We start from the raw sequence: 16313 nt of genomic DNA on the forward strand, positions 1-16313 counted from the left end.
TGCACGATGCACGCGCGGACGTGAAGACAGGCAGCAGGACGGACACGCAGCCATGTGATTTCAGTGTAATTTTGGAAAGCATATTGTCTAATTTTGCCATCTGTCCTGGAGGGAGTGATGGCAGCGCGAAGCTCATTTGCCGTCTGCTTGCTTTATTGCAGCTATATTGAACAAGTTTTTGGAGGAGGATGCAGGCCCGCATGTGCAGCCCACTGGAGCTGAGAGAAATGCCGGTTCCCACCACTCCATCATAGGTTACTGCGCATCTGACATCCAAAGACACAGGCAAAAAAAAAAAAAAAAAACATTCAATTGAGCCCTTAGATAGCAGTGCGAAAAAAGCGACGAAAAACACAAATGAGAGCAAAGTTTTTCGAGGCTAAGTTGTTGAAAATGTTTCACCCTCTTTGCCAGTTCGAGTTGTCTCTCTTACCACCAGGCCATTATGAATTTGATCCAGCTTGCGGCGAATGGTCATATAGAGACACTCGCACACACACACACACAGAAATACACACACACGCATCACTGTCACACATTGCAGATCACGTCTGGTTCAGCTGCTCCTTGGCTCTGACATTAATACAGAGCAGATTGGTGGAGATCTGCAGCCCTTGTTGTTTGATCTTTCCTCCTCTTGCCACATTTTCTGGCACTGCCCTCCTGCCACACCGCGTGGCGCAGGCAGGACTGGCATGGCCTCAACGTGCCTGCCAGGTTTGTTCTCTGTCTTCTTCCCCTTCCAACTTACTCCCTTATGCCCGCTCCGAGGATTCAGCTCTGCAAATTACAAGAGCTCCCCTACCCCCAACAACAGCCTGGATTCACAAGACCTTCAATACACCAGTTTGTCTTCTTCAGAAAGCGGTGACTTTACCTCGGCCTGCGCCGTATCGCATGATAATTGTCCCCCGCGCTGGACGGAGTCGCTGTCCTTGTTTTATTTTCCAGCTTGAAGCTAGAAAGATTTTCCTGTAAAATCTCATTTTGGTACAAATGACACCACCAAATATTGGAAGTAGTCAGCTGTTAGGCCATGACTAAACATGTGATACAGTTGAAACTTCACCTGAGAACAAACGACGGTCTCTAGCCAACAGAAGCTGCAGACCAGGTTTGAACAAACACAGTATTCTCTTATCTGAACCCCATCCGCTCCCATTTTCTATTTACTCAGGACTGTCATTTGGCCCGTAATGCCCTGAGTTTCAATAGAGAAATTGTTTAAAATGTCACGATCAAATGTGTGAATTAAAAGCAAATACGCGTGAGTGGTAAAGGCAGCATCAATGCCTTCTATATAATCCGAAGTATTTGTTCAAAGAGTAATGTCTGTGGCCATTTCATGAAAGTCTCCTTTTCTCCGCTATTCTTCCCGCAGTCGCGATCAGCGCGGCCATGGAAAAGGGACAAGCTGATAGAGTAAATAGCTTTGCCCCATGATGTTGATACCCAGCGTGCGCCGTCTATCTGCCATTTTACAGTAATCTACCTTTTATGAATCAGCATCAGATCTGAGCCTTATCTCTCCCCCTTTTTTCACCGTAACCACTTCATTTGTGACTAATGGCATGTACGCGATCATTATCATTCTAATTTATTCCAAGTTTTAAGATGAAGAGTCAGACAAGGTGCAGGAAACTCATTTTAACCGAAAGGGAGGTAAATTCGGGGGAAAAAAAAAAATTATTATCACATGTTTGAAGCTATTCTCTGTGATTTCCTCTGCATGATTTAAGACCTGCAAATGAAACACGGGAGATTTGGGTTCATTTTAATTGCGTTGACCGGTTTGTATTTTGGTTTTTGGGTGTTTGCCTGCATTAATCAATAATAAGAGAACAGTTCCTCATAAATGACCTTTCTCCTAAAAAACACAGATTTAGGGTCACTAAATCATGACACTGTTTAATGCAAATCATTAGCTCTTGGGGATCCGTTTTGTCTCTGTTTAATTATCAGGGTTATTTTTACTTATAATTATCGTTATATTTATTTAATGGCAATTTGACATAGTTCTTCGGGATATTCAGGACGTTTTAAATATTTATTGTAGATCTTCAGCTACAGGTGAGTCGAGCACAAGCACGAAAGCCTGTGTGTTTTCATTTTTCCAGGCATCAGAATATGAATGATTTCATATAGCAGTCTGTTTTTTTTAGCTTCTTTAGCTTGCGTATTGATTTGTTTTCCCAATGCAGCGCATGCTGTCAATTCTTATATCCCTTTCTTATTTCAGTCACATATTCTTTTTATTTCCAGTTCACATTTAGTCATCTTATTTTATTTGAATTGTTTCAGTAGAGACCTGAGCGTCTTTTTTTTTTTTTTTTTACATTTACAATGACGTTTCTTACATTACTGCCATCTTGGCCGGAAAAAAAAATTGTAATAAAATGCAATACTTGGGACGATTTCACACACAATTTCATGAATGTTTAAAACCTTCGTGTGATGGTTTGTCCTAAAATAATGTTTTTCTCGATTGTTTGGTAAATGCCCAGACGTTAATTTTCCACTCATTCCACTCGTACATGTTAAAAGAGTTTGTACCCATAGTCAGGTATGTAAGTACGACGTGCACGGTCTCTGCTTCTATTTAGCTGAGTGATTCTGTTCCCTTCATTATCTACAAAAAAATATTAAACTGCTCCTGGGAGTGATCATAGATCTCCAATTGTGAAACACAGGATCGGTCTGTCTCTCAGGCCTCCTGGGTAACATATGGAGCCCTCCGAGTTTGCGCTCAACTTCCCAACGGCTGTTGTGAAAAGTGCTGGACTAACTGTGTCCCTCAGAGAGCCAATTAGAACCCCTCGTGCATAAACCTTGCTTGGAAGTTGCTGTGGGCTGCATCAGCCTGACCAAGGCAGGATCTCTGGTGCCGGCAAGATAATAAACAGCATTTGCATATAATGTCACTGTTTGGCATCCTTTAGCCATGGCCTTGCCATTCTCGTGGCAGGAATTTTTAAATACACCAATCAATTAAAAAAAAAAAAAAAAACTATGGGCAAAGCGTCTGATCATTTTGCAAGCTTTTGTTCAGAAGAGAGACGTCTGGGTCTATTAGAGTGTTTTTCTTTTGGAATTCTTGATGCTTAAAGTCTTGCTAATTATCATTTGCACCCTCCGGTGGTTTAAACTTGTGATTTGTTTCAGATAAAATGCCCCACATTCCGGCTCCCTACAATACGTGTTTAGCTGCAGAATAATTAAGCTGTATCAGACTTCATTCATACCTGCCAGAGTGTAATACTGCACTGTTACACAGTGACGCTTTCAATTAATGAAAACGTCTAAACCAGCATACATCTGGGATCACTATGCAGGGTCTAGCTTGACTGTATTTGTCATGCGCTGTAAGCCAACACAATTACACAGACCTAACATAGTAATTGCTTTGTAGCAGCTCTTACAATGGTAGAAATGGAATTAAAGTGATGGAAAGCACTAGTGGGCCAAGATGGAAATATTGGGAGTGGAAGGCGGAGTGTGGGGGGGAAATGGAAAAGCAGCAACCTTTTACCAAACTGTAAATCGCGCCTCACTTTTAAGAGCTGGAAAAATAAATAATGTCTGAAAGTGCACTGATTTCAGTGATTTAGGGGAGCTTTTGAGGAGCGTATTACTAGAGGTGACAGCTCGTGGGAGATAGGCAGGTTGTGTTAAGAGGAAAGGATAAGAGGCTATGACATTATGTCTGTGGGGTTAAAGTGTCGGAGTCACAGCGTGAACCACTATTACTGGATCAATACTTCTCAGTTTTGTACTTATCTGGCCTGATGGTTAGCAACAGCTTTTCTGGATATACACAGCGACTAAATGCCACTACTGAGAAGAAGAAGGCATATCTTTTCCATTTTCCACAACCAGAGTCAAGCTCTGTGTCAGAAAATAGGAAAGCTCAAATGAAACCAGACATATGTCTCGGACAAATTTACACATCCTTAAATCCTTGTAATTATAAAAATTAAGAGAAAGGCTATCCAGGAGTTTATAATAACCGTTTTTTTTTATTTCAGAACTTCAACAAGTCAGATAGGGGCGTCTAAAACCGAGAGGTTACGTGTTGGATCAGAATTAGCTACGAAACATTTTGTGATGTCACAAAAGCTTCTCTTCAATCCAGATTTTCCGTGAGCTCAGAAAAAACCCTAGACTTCCATTAAATGAACTCTCGAGTGTAAGCGTGCCCCATACTTCATCCTGTAGAATGAAGCTGTTTTGAGTGATGGGGGGTTTCAACTTGTCAGTATTGATCTAAAAAAAAAAAAAAAAAAAAGGATTTTGAGCAAGGTGAAGGTTAGGAGCCTCTTAAACTCTGTCACCATCTCTGTTTACCTTTCTGTTCGGAAAATGTGCTCGGGAAAAAAAAAAAAATTCTTTAATACTGCATGTGCATTTTTTCCAGGTTAAGAATAATAATTGTCCTCATGTCATGTCCGTTCTCACGCAGAAAAGGGAAAAATTGTCATAGTCACAGGCAGGAGAAAGTGTGTACTTTCAAGTCTTTCATTAAACTTCAGAGGCCTCTGAGTTAATCCTTGCTGTACGTAGAACAAAAACTCAGCATTCAACAATTTAAAAAAGCCAAGAGAAGGGTAGAGAGAAAGAGAGATGAGGAGTGGTGGGTGGGGGAGGGGGACTGGCCTGATCGCTACATATTCATATTCCTTTGCAGGCGTTATCACTTAAAAGGCTTTCTAATTACAACAACAAGACAAAAACTCCTTGGATTCCTTCCAGACCCGCTAAATGATAAAATAAGCTTGCACTCTCTCTCCTTCTTAATCTCTGCAAAGCACCTTGGAGCCTCATCTCCCAAATACAGGCGAATGAATGTGAAAATGCCATTTAGAGATGCAGGTGTGACATTTGATAAGAAACTTCTGGATTAAATATGTTCTGCTAATGAGGAACCCAGCTACCCCATCAGGGCAAACTATTGGTGGGATTGTGTGCGCACTGATAACATTCCACACGCAAACATCCAAATTCATTATTAATAAACAGCCGCAGTCTCTCTATCACACAGAAAGTCTGGATCCTTCAGTGGAGAGACAGGGATGTTGCGTCTCATTAAGAGCGGCTGAGGAAAAGAAGGGGGAGGTACAGGCGGTGTATGTGGCGGGGTAGGGGTATCAACTGTTTTCATATTTAGCTGTTTGGGGCTTTTTTGGGGAGGGGGAGAGAGACTATTTCAAAGGGGTATGTTAATGGTGTATTCAGTGTTGGAACAAAAGGGTTGAAAGTTTCAGGGGATCTGGCAGTGAATGTAATTCTCTGACTAGCTAATACCGAAAAGACGGATAGCGGGCTAAGCCATTGGTGCAGTTGACTGGGAAGTCCCTGGCCCCGGTTTGACATTTATAACGATTTGGAGGAGATTAAGGCTGTATTACTGCTGTAGTCCGTAATGTGGCTCCGTAATGAGGTGTGAGTGCAGTACGGACCCCGTGCAAAGTCACCTGCTGTTTGGGACTGTTAAAAGACTCGAGTGTGTTGTGGCCAGCATCTCAGCCCTGGGAGTCCGGAGAGCGGCCTGCCAGTGCAGGGCGAGGCTGCCGCCGCCACCGCCGCCGCCGAATACTCGTCGGTCTAAACCAGCTTAGTTCAGTCAGCCAGCAAAGTGTCTCAGACTGACGGGCAGTGCGTCGTTATTTGCACCAGTAGCTAGAGGTCCGCTGCCTGGAAATACTTTATATTCATATAGAAATTAGAAATGGATGTGTTGTTTCAGGCTGCACACTTTTTTAAAACAGTCAAATTAATCCCTCCTGAAAAGGGAAAAAAAAAATATACAGCTTTAGGGTTTTTGCCACCCTTCTATTTTGTCCCGGTTGCTTTGCGGTACATATTTAAAATGACAGCTGCTAAATCCGGCCACAGTCAATGAATATTGTAAAAGGTGATATAAAAAAAAATCATGTGGTATCTGCAAAAAAAAAAAAAAAAAAAGACAAAACGCACAGGTAATTTTACGTTCACATGTGCAAATGAAGGTTGCAGGTGTCGTCCATCCATTTAAACACTCTTTATGATGTTAATTAGTTGTTAGCGTAATTCCCTGCCTCCGCCATCAACCGTGAGAAGTTCAGAGACCTGCTGTTAACTGAGAGTCAATGCCATGGCACCGTTTCAAGAGCTCCCAAACAGGACGGCCAGTGATAACGAACAGGTGATGGTGCCTGATGCCTATGGCAGAGGGATATTGCAAAGACAATTGAATTTGTAGGGAGAAATGAATCTCCCGGACAGCATATCAAATGTTAAAACAACACACATTGCACGCAATTTGCTTATGCAGGAGGGTGATAAACTGTGGTTATTTAAAAGATAAACAAAGGGGGGATCTAGTGCAGTAAATTGTGCATGTGTGTTTATTCGCTATGAGTAATGCCAGAGGTTTATAGTCCCAGACACAGGCAGCCGTACTTTATGGCTTCTCTGTTTGTGTGATAGGGGTATTTATGATACTGGAATTTATGTTGTTCTGTGTTCACACTGTATGTGTGCCAGTGGTGGTCCATATTTGAATATACTTAAGTAGATTTGCTTTCGGTCTGATATTTGAATGAAATTCTTTGAATAACGTCACGTCAAGCGAGAGGTCAGATTCATCACACCCTTTTGTTTATCCTCACAGGAATCCCCGGTCTCCTGAGGTCAAATGCGGCATTCCAAGTTTTTCTCTCAAGGAATGAAAGCCATTTCAGTCGAGGAGTTTCATCTCCTCGGCCCCTGCGAAAGCTAATCTTAACCCCGCGCAATAACATTTCCAGTCTGCTTCCCCCGACAGCAGACATATTTGCTTTCCCTTGCTGCTTGTGTCCTGTTAAGATTTAAACAGCAAACATAAAATGCAGAAGATAACCTGTGAAAAGCTTTGGAGAGACTTGACTCCGAACATTATTTTAAAGACCAGATCCGAGAGCTCCAGCGCAGCAGTCGGGAGTGATTATCTGCTGTGATCCCTCTCCATTGCACCAAAGTCATTCATCTGCCGATCCTCTACCCCCCTAACACACACGCAGCCCTATGCAAAGGCAGACGCCTAATCATGTCGACACCGTGTGTCAGTGCCTTGGATGAGCAGGGCCTAGAGATGAGAACGGCTCTGTAAACATGGGCAGGCAGCAGGGAGCTTCCCTCTCCCCCACGCTGCTCAGAATAAGCAAACGGAAAGATTTAGGGATTTTGCGGAGGCCCAACTTTGTAGTATTGGCTCAGGGTCTTTTTTTTTTTTTTCCGCCGTTTTCCGGGGTGCTGCCTCTGGAATATTGTTCTTAGCTTATGAAGTGCCGCCTGCCTGTTATAAGCTGTGTCTTTTGTCAATAGCATTACAATTTTAGAGATGAATCTTCCTATTCCCCTCTGCACTGCTTTGGAATTTAACTCCTCAGTATCTAGCGAAGCCCACGTATTGCCTTTGCGTTCATTCATTGACCTTTGCTATTGACCTCTAACACTCAGATAAACTAGCAGAATCTTTATGGGGAACTCTTATTATACTGCTGCAGACATGTTTCATTCGACCTCTATATCCGTAGAAGTTTTTTTTTTTTTCTCCTCACCACTGTCGATTATGAACTATCATGACAGACTAGTAAATCTAGAATGCATCAACTGCGCACGTTCCATAAACAGGCTAATACAATTGGCTGTATCAAATGGGATGTATATTAACAACAGTCAGATGTGCTCTCTCTCCTGTCAGGATTCTATTATGGAGCATGCTCCCGCCCCTTGTTTTGATACAGCGGTAATTTAAAGACCGATCTTAATTGACTTATTTTCTCCGCATGTCTGTTAGAGCTTGTGCATGCACTGCAATAAGAGTCTTGTTTCTTTATTGGGCCACACACAATGTACTGAGTTCAATTTTACCATTCATAATGAATGCAGCCTCGCCATTCAAATGCAGCCATAAGCACACAGCAGATAAGAATTTAATTAAATGTAGATTAAAACCAAACAGGAAAACACACTAGCTGATAATTTTTTATCACGTCCCCTGGTCATATTTTTTTTCCCTCATACTTTCGACTTGTTCTTCCTTGGGCTACATCTTTTCAGCTTGCCAAAAGTGGCGAAACACCTCACACATCTCACCGTGGTGCCGTGAGATTGTGTAAAATGCAAAACGAGGGGCGGTCACACGATTAATCAGAATCCTCGTGTCTGGGGAGGATGGAGGCTGGCGGAGGATTCGGGGGGGGGGAGGGATGGAGGGGGTGTACAGAGGTACAAGGAAGGAATTAGTTGCTTCATCCCAAATTTGCATCATATTCCAAAGGACAATTCCAGCACTGTAGGCAATGGGAAACATATCTTGCTCTCTGCAGGAACAATTAAATATTTTCCACAATGCTGAATAAATGTCACCTTCACTATCAAATTGTCCATACTTGGTAAACATGATGTTACAGTGAGTGCCTCGAAAGCATGCCTGAGCAGCCAGAAACCACTATTTTAGATGTGGACCACAGCCTTTGCTAACACACACTCGGGAGCTGTTCACCCAGGGCGCTAATAATATGTTGAACTCCGCTGGGGATACCAGTGAGCAAGACAACTGCTGCCTTGTCAGGGATTCCCTTTTGAAACGCGCCGCCCAGTTGGTCACTTAAATAGAAATATAGATTTTTTTTTTTCTTTTAAATCAAGTAGTGCAATTCTGTTAAGTTTTTGCATTTTTTTTATCATAATGAAAAATCACCACCGTCCAACCCCTGTATTCACTGATTACCATTTGGTTTTAGTTTCTTGGATTTATTCATTTCTTTTTCACGCATTCCCCACCATCTGGTATATTTTTCATGTCGCATATTTCGATTGCATCCAGCTGTTCTGACACTGATGGTTTGGACAGTAAAATGAGTGACTTAAAAGAGAAATCTGTTCTTTAATAACATTTTAATCAGGGGTTATGCACCCATCTTTTGTTTCCGCGCACAGCATGTCAATGTCTTCTGCTCCAAATGAGAATTGTTTTGTGGCTGCAAGACTGCTGCTACGTTGAAGTAGTTTGAAACATAATCTTAGTAATATGGCGCCTGCCACCTCCACAGCGGCTGACACAACTACACTGCAGCCTGCCTGGCTGTGCCCATGCCCGCCTGCCCGCTGCGCTGGTGCTGCATCTCAGTTCCACTCTATTACCCTCACGCAGGCGATTGGCCTTTTCTGTGGGGAAAAGAGCAATTTCCTGTCGCAGTCTGTTTGATCAAGTGCTAAACCCTTGTGATCAATAGAGAGACAGATGTCGGCTCCAGATGGCCGCGTGGTGATACCTGGGGCAGCGCGGGGGCTTGCCAGGACGACAGAATGGCAATGAGCAAGGGCAGCGGCTGTGCTCCCGATGCACCAGCCACTGAGACACAATGTGACAGACGCAATTAGGCCGTTTAGCTGCAGATTATTTATTTCTCTTGCAAACCGACAGAAAATTTAATTAGCGCATACTTTAAGCAATATGTAGAATTACAGGGGTCCAGAGACAGAGGGCATGCTGGGATGTTGCATCAGTGATTGGTTTGTGTAACCGTGTGTGTCAGTGTGACTGTGAATTGCTGCTCTTGTGACAAAAAGAAAAATGGCACAAAACAATAAGAATTCATGAAGACATTCGCGCATAACTTCATAAATGCCATTCTTCATGACCAGAACAATAATGTTTGAATTCCGAAGTGGATGACAGGTGCTGTCACTGGCGTTCCGTCCTTCTGGAGTAAAAATAAAAAATAAGAAATAGGTGCCAGCACCAGAAGGCCAAAATAGACCTTTCCAAAGAGGAGAGACAGAGGAGGAGAGAGAGCTCCCATTTTTTTGAGCAGCGAGCGTTTGCATTACGCCTGGCATCCACCATACACCCTCACCCCCTACCCCCATTCTCACACACACGCACGCACACACACACACACACAGACACAGAAACACACACAGACTAGCCAGTCTGTCCATGTGGTGTAGGGCTGGAGCCATGTTGGAGGAACCACTGAGGCGCGTGGCGGTGGCTTTGCTGCTCTCCCAGGAAAACCAGCATTGGCCCTTCGCCGTTCACCTGCTCCCACCGAGGCATGATGGGTAGGGGAATACGGGCCATGGGGCCACAGTTGGATTGAAGGGAGGGGTCAGCTATGCCGTAGCGCTCAATACAACAGCGTTCTGTCACGACAGGTCCTCCGGTCCCATTAGCAGGGCTTGGTCCGGACGGGTCCCTAACCAGGCTGCCGCCACAGCAGGGGCCGCAGTAAACACATGTCGACTGGCCACAACCAGGACTCAGGCAGTGCTACCCGCAGAGTAGGATAGTTAATAGAGTGCTCAATGGGACAAACCTGTCCAAATAAAGAATAAAGCTGAGGGGAGCAGAGAGGAGAGGAGAGGAGCCAGTCACAGCTTTCCTTTAATAGTCCTCTCCACTTAACTGTGGACAGGAACAGGGAAGCTCTGTGTGTGTGTGTGTGTGTGTGTGTGTGTGAATGTGTGTGTGTGTATGTGTGTGTGTGTTGCAGCTAATGAGGGAGAACAGCTTTGTACTGCAGGAATTTGTGGCTAGTATTGTCTCAGACTGACAGCACAGAAGCTACATATGTTAGATGCAGCACTGCTGCAAGTGGACAGTGTTTTCAATCCACACTTTGTTGATGAAAGCACATTTATGCTGTGGATAAAAATGGAAAATATATGAATCAATCAATAAATCTAAGAAGGCCCCCTTGAAAAAAATGAATTTCTAAATAGCATGACAACAGTTTTTTTATCTTGTAAAATGTTTCTTTTTTTATTCCAACAGATTTCAGTAGAAATACATTGGCTGATTTTTCTATCTAAAATGGGAATACTCAAGCTTGCTGCAGTCCGAAATAGAAAAATAGCTTCTAAATCGCGTTTCTATTTTTTTCTCGTACAGAATTATTACAACACTATTAGCAGGCAAACATTCCCACTCTGTGCTGAAACTCTCCTGAGACCAACCAAAGAGACGTCTTTTCATTACACACTGAAACCTTTTAATTTTTGCTCAGTAAATTTATTGCTGAATCACATCATTGCAAGATTTTTATTTTTATTTTTTTTCTCTCCTCACACAATTTCTAAACATGTGTCGAAGGACATTGTTCGGTACAGTGCGCTGCTTTTACGTCTTTGTTGCCTGTGAATGTATACCAAAGCCGTGTGTGTACGAGGCTCCCCTGGGAGGACTTTTTAATTTGTGGATTGTGACCCACGCTCCATTCGCTCAAGGCCATCCATGAGCTCTCAGTGTGGGCAATATCTGCGAAAACCCTTGATTCTAAAATTAGGCTGGACACTGTCGTGCAAAAAGGATGTAATCTGAGGGGTTTGGGGGTGTCAGACAAGGGAAAGGGAGTCAGGGCTCTGTAAACACACATTTACTGTGCAGTAGTTAGAAATTGCTTAAGCCACTTTATATATGAAATCTCACTGATAAAATGTCAAATTCGCAACGGGAAAAAAATATATATATAACATATTAAATGGCTGTCATCAGACAAAAAAAAAAAAAAAAAAACAGACAAAAGATTTATAAAAATGTAAAAAAAATTCCTCTCACATGTTAACGCTTAGACTATGTAATTTCCAGGTAAAGAGTGAAGCAAAATGTGTGAATCCTTTGGAAATAGATTTCTCATGAGAGTAAGATCTTTAGTACCTACCTGCAAGCTGGGATGTGGAGGCAGACTGGCTGATATGCAATGTCTGAGGTGTCCCTGCATCATCCACCAGCTGCAGCTTCGGCATGAGAAGAGTGCCTCCTAGTGGTTTAGCGAGAAACCTGGGAGGTGGAGGAGAGAGCTCGAAAGGGAGAAAGTCAATCTGTGTCAGTGCCTTGGTGAAATAACAGTAGAGTCAGCTAATTCTAGTTTAGTGTACCGTCAATAATAGTGAGCTTTTTTTGACCCTTTGAATGATGTTGCCTCTCCGATCTAACTCAGCGTTTTCTTTTCCGCTCGCCGGTTCGCTCCGGCTCGCCCGACGTGACAGCCATGAGTCACTGTAATGTGTTCAACTCCAGAAACAGTCCAAATATTTACCAGTATTCATGAGGAGGATTTGTTTAGTGTTTGTTAGAGCACCGTCTGCTGTCAGGCACAGATACAGATATTATTCATTCACAATTTCTGATTAATAATTTCGCAAGATCCAGGCCCCCGAGGGCAAGTTAACCGGGAAGTGGTTTTGTGTGTTGTAATTTACTCGTCCTACGATAAAGCTTTGTTTGGAGGAGAAAAAAAAATTGCAAAAAAAGCAGGCAATGAACAGCATGTGTAGCTACTTGATATTCGTAGGTGTGAGGAGCTTGTTCCCATTTGACCAGGAGGAGTTGGAGCTGATTTGAAGACAAGAAGAGTAGAGGTCTTTAATTACAACCCTCTTGCTGCTTCAGGCACCAATGGCCTCACTTCACAATTAAGACCAGTAGTTAGCGCCCAGCCAGTGGACAGGAATGGCTATTTTAAGGAACATCAGCAAAGCCCTACAAAGACAATCGCACTACATTTGGTAACACACACGTGACCGTTTTTGTCCTAAAATAATATTCCGCGGACGTAATCGAGCACTTCCGACGATTCGGTGGAATATACTGTTACCAATTTGTCCAAATGATGTGTTATAATGCATGACCTTACGATGATGCCACCGTTACACTTCCCAGAAGCTCCATTCACGCCTGGCTATTGTATGAGGCTGTGGTGCAGTGGGACTGCACTTCAGTGCTGTAATGGCCTCTGCAATGCTAATGTGTTTAGACAGATGGGAGAGGCAAGTGCTGATGTGCTTAACTACGCATTTTACAGCTAAACTATTAAAGAGTTGTGCTGTTTACACACCAACATTTGAATACCTGTCTTCAGGCCAGTTTAATTATCCAGGCCCTTCTGTTATTTCTGCTGCTTTGTTGTCTCACAGCTTTGCACAAGGCATGAGATTTGTTTGCGGCTTCATTAAGATATGGTGGCGCTAGCGGTTTGCAGGGAGGGAGGAAAAAAAAAAAATCATTCCTGCTCAAGTATCTCCCATTCTATTCCTCCTGCTTCCCCCATACACATGCAGATACTGTATACAAGCGTATTCTTATAAAGTCATTTAAAGTGAGAAAATTAAAAATGCCCTGTGATGTCTGCACTTTGAAATCTCTCAGGGCTTTAGGCAAAGGGGAGGGGACACATGCCCCAAGTCTCCACGATTCATCCTGAGACGTTTGATTAGTTTGTAAGTACTTATAGGGGGGAAAAGGGTTTGCATTATAAATTTGTTTCATGAATTTCTTCATATGTTCATCTTCAACTGCATGTTCAAATAAAGCATTAATCAAAGGGAAGAGAAGGGAAGAGGGCATTTAGCCAGCGGAGCCATAGTCTGCGGGCCTCAGTGAGCTGGTGGATATGGTATTGAGAGACTTTAGGAAGCAGTGGATTTTAATTATCTGGACCAAGTACAGGATGCCGTTTTTGATTGTTTTAATGAGGCAGCTGGCCTATTGTCTCTCCTTAATTCCTCCATTGTTTTTAGAATATGTCATAGTTCTTTATTCTTTTATCAGGTGCTCTGCAGGAGGATTTAGACAATAGCCTTCATTCCAACTGCATTGGCCACTGCACAAAGGCAAGCTCACTGCAGACAGTTAGCAGGCAAACAAGTGCAAATCACGAGCTGCACTTTTCCCAGCCTTTTTCCCGCTTCCGTGGCATACATACTGGTCTTTACTCTAACTCTTGACCCCCTCCTCCATACAGATCATGCTACTGTCATAGGTGTCTCACCTGTGTTTCTGTGATTTACAGGATCGGGAAAGAATGTCAAGGGAAGACAGCCGTGACAAATCTTTCAAGGGAGCTTCTCGATGTATTTTAATGTAGAATCCTAAGGTCCATTCTGCGCGGTGTTTACGAAAATCTCCGCGTTTGCTCGAAAGCTGTCCGTTTCAGCCCACAGACAGTTGAATTTTGTTTGTACGGTGTAGTAGTGACAGAGATCTTGTACTACTAAATGACCTATTTGTCACAGATGCTAAAATCTACACAGAGTAAAGAAGACGACGATGTAGCTCACTGCAACACATCTGCATGAAACTGAGAGAAGGATGAAAATATATGTGTAGTTTAAACCGTAATCCTGCAGTCCAAGCACATTTATTGTACCGCCTTTACATGTCTGACTGAGTGTAACAAGCAGAGAGCTAACTCAGTGTTTTGTGAGCTCCAGTAAAACTGGTACATCCAGTCCTAAAACTCACTTCCAGCATTCTCACACACAACAGATGGATCCGTATCATCACTGGCTGAAGGGGTGCAATCGGAGTGCATATTCTGCTGTCAAAATGCACTAAAACATTTCATCAGACTCTACATAATCTGCCACTTTTCAGCTGAGGAAAGCACACAAGGACTTTGATTTGGATTGATCCAAAAACACTGATTTCTATCTCGGCATCACGGCCTAGTTCCTAATTCTCTTTGTAAGCTGAGCGCGTCTGAACTAAAGAGATCCATACAGAAGAACTTTTGTGGCTATGGCTGCGATATATTCCGAGCCATTGTCACCGCCAGTTTGTATCTACCTTGATGGTAACTTGGGCAGACAGTGGAGAGGAGTTTTGTTATTTTAATTAGGAGATAAAAATTCAAAAGGCCTCTCCAGGCAGTGTGTGGTATGACAGAATCAAAACGATGAAGTGGAGCGGCCTGAAGTGTGTGTCTCTTCACAGCAGATTGGCCGACAGATAGGCACTATTCTTTAAAGGGGTGCTGACATGCACAGGCAGGCACACACACACACACACACACACACACAGATACACACGTGTGCACACAGGAAGAAAAGCTTGCGCATAAATGTGACACAAAGATAACGTATTTTAATACCATTTCACTCTCCTGACACATTTTATGCTGGTCTAATTTTCAGCGCTTCACCAGCAGAGAAGAGACGGAAAGCCGGGAAAGTTTTAATCAATACATAAACGTGAAATCTGAAACGGTGAATTTTTTGCATGGAAATAATTGGGCGATTTTTTTTTTTTTTTTTTTTTTTGTCACAGCATGGCAGTGGTTTGCACACACCACATGTGTTTTCAGACCCCCCGGTTTCATGCTTCCAATAAATCCACAGCAAAGTGGACTGTTTTCATTCACAGCCTTACTATAGCACCTTCACCGTGTCTGCAGGGTGGTTTTAAACCTGGTGATTCATAGGTTTTGGGTAAACATGAGTAATCAGTGTTCCACATGTGCGGGGGCTTTCTTGCCTCGTCCCCCTGCCTTCACACCTCTCCTCAGGACTCTTTATTCCGCATCAGCCAAGGCTCAAATCACATGTCCCCTCTCAGCCTGACACTCCGCTGGTATGTTTGCACATCTTTGAAAGCTAACAGCATGCTTTAATTAATTGTCCAGCTTTCCTCAGAAACAATGTCCTAATTCTGCCATTTAGCGGGAGCATATCATAGTTTGTTGTTATCTCCCTAGCCAGATTTCTGTAAATAGTCATATTAAAAACTTTAATCTCTTCAATGGAAAATGAAGTGCAGCTGAAAACCCTGTCATGTGCTGAGATAAATATTATCTAAGCCAAAGCCTTCACTCTCTCCCTCTACCTCCCCACCCTTCCTTCTGCACCCTCCCCCTTTCTCTGACTTAATGAATATGTTCAGAAGATTTCAGAGGAATGCTTAATCCCAAAACACAACAATCTAATAATATGAAGGACCTGTCTCAGTGTTCCAGCTGACAACGGCACTGCAGGCAACAATTTACTCTGAACCGAGTTCTGCTCAGCTCCCCGAAATGAGAACCAGTTGCCCTTTTGGTTTGTAGTTGACCAGGTTTTGGGTTCTCTACACATATGTAGTGCTGTGGTATTCAGTTGGCTACACCCAATTCAACGCCAACACCATGATATTAATCAAAATCTCACCTCCAGCATTCACAACCTTTAAAACTAAAAGCACAGTTTGACACTGCAATGTGTTCAATTTACAACTACAGTATAAAACATAAATATGCACATCCAAAATTCCTGTATGGACTTTTCCTGGAATACAACTATAATTTCTCATTGTCAACACCATCGAGAAAAATGTACTTCTTGTGCAAGATTAAAGATAGAAGTCTAGACATAAAAGTAAAACGTTTTTTTTTTTTGGTTTGTTATTTAAGTTTTATTTTGGTATTTAAGCTTTATAAAGAATAAAGTATCAAATGAGAATGTACTAAACAAGGAAGAGGAAGTAAATGGAAGGGAGATGTTTGTATAGAAGTGCTGTTTGGCTTTCTGTAATT

The 16313-nt window shown here is 42.8% G+C and overlaps 1 protein-coding gene across 1 annotated transcript in view; it reads left to right on the forward strand.

The window, feature by feature from the left end:
* zfpm2a (zinc finger protein, FOG family member 2a) overlaps nucleotides 1–16313 on the forward strand; it is a 116840-nt gene that overhangs the window by 94929 nt on the left and 5598 nt on the right. The window lies entirely within an intron of this gene.

Source organism: Fistularia commersonii, chromosome 11 (genome assembly GCF_037954325.1).
Source record: "Fistularia commersonii isolate RoL2024-O1a breed Wild chromosome 11, RoL_Fcom_v1.0, whole genome shotgun sequence".
Classification (NCBI taxonomy): domain Eukaryota; kingdom Metazoa; phylum Chordata; class Actinopteri; order Syngnathiformes; family Fistulariidae; genus Fistularia; species Fistularia commersonii.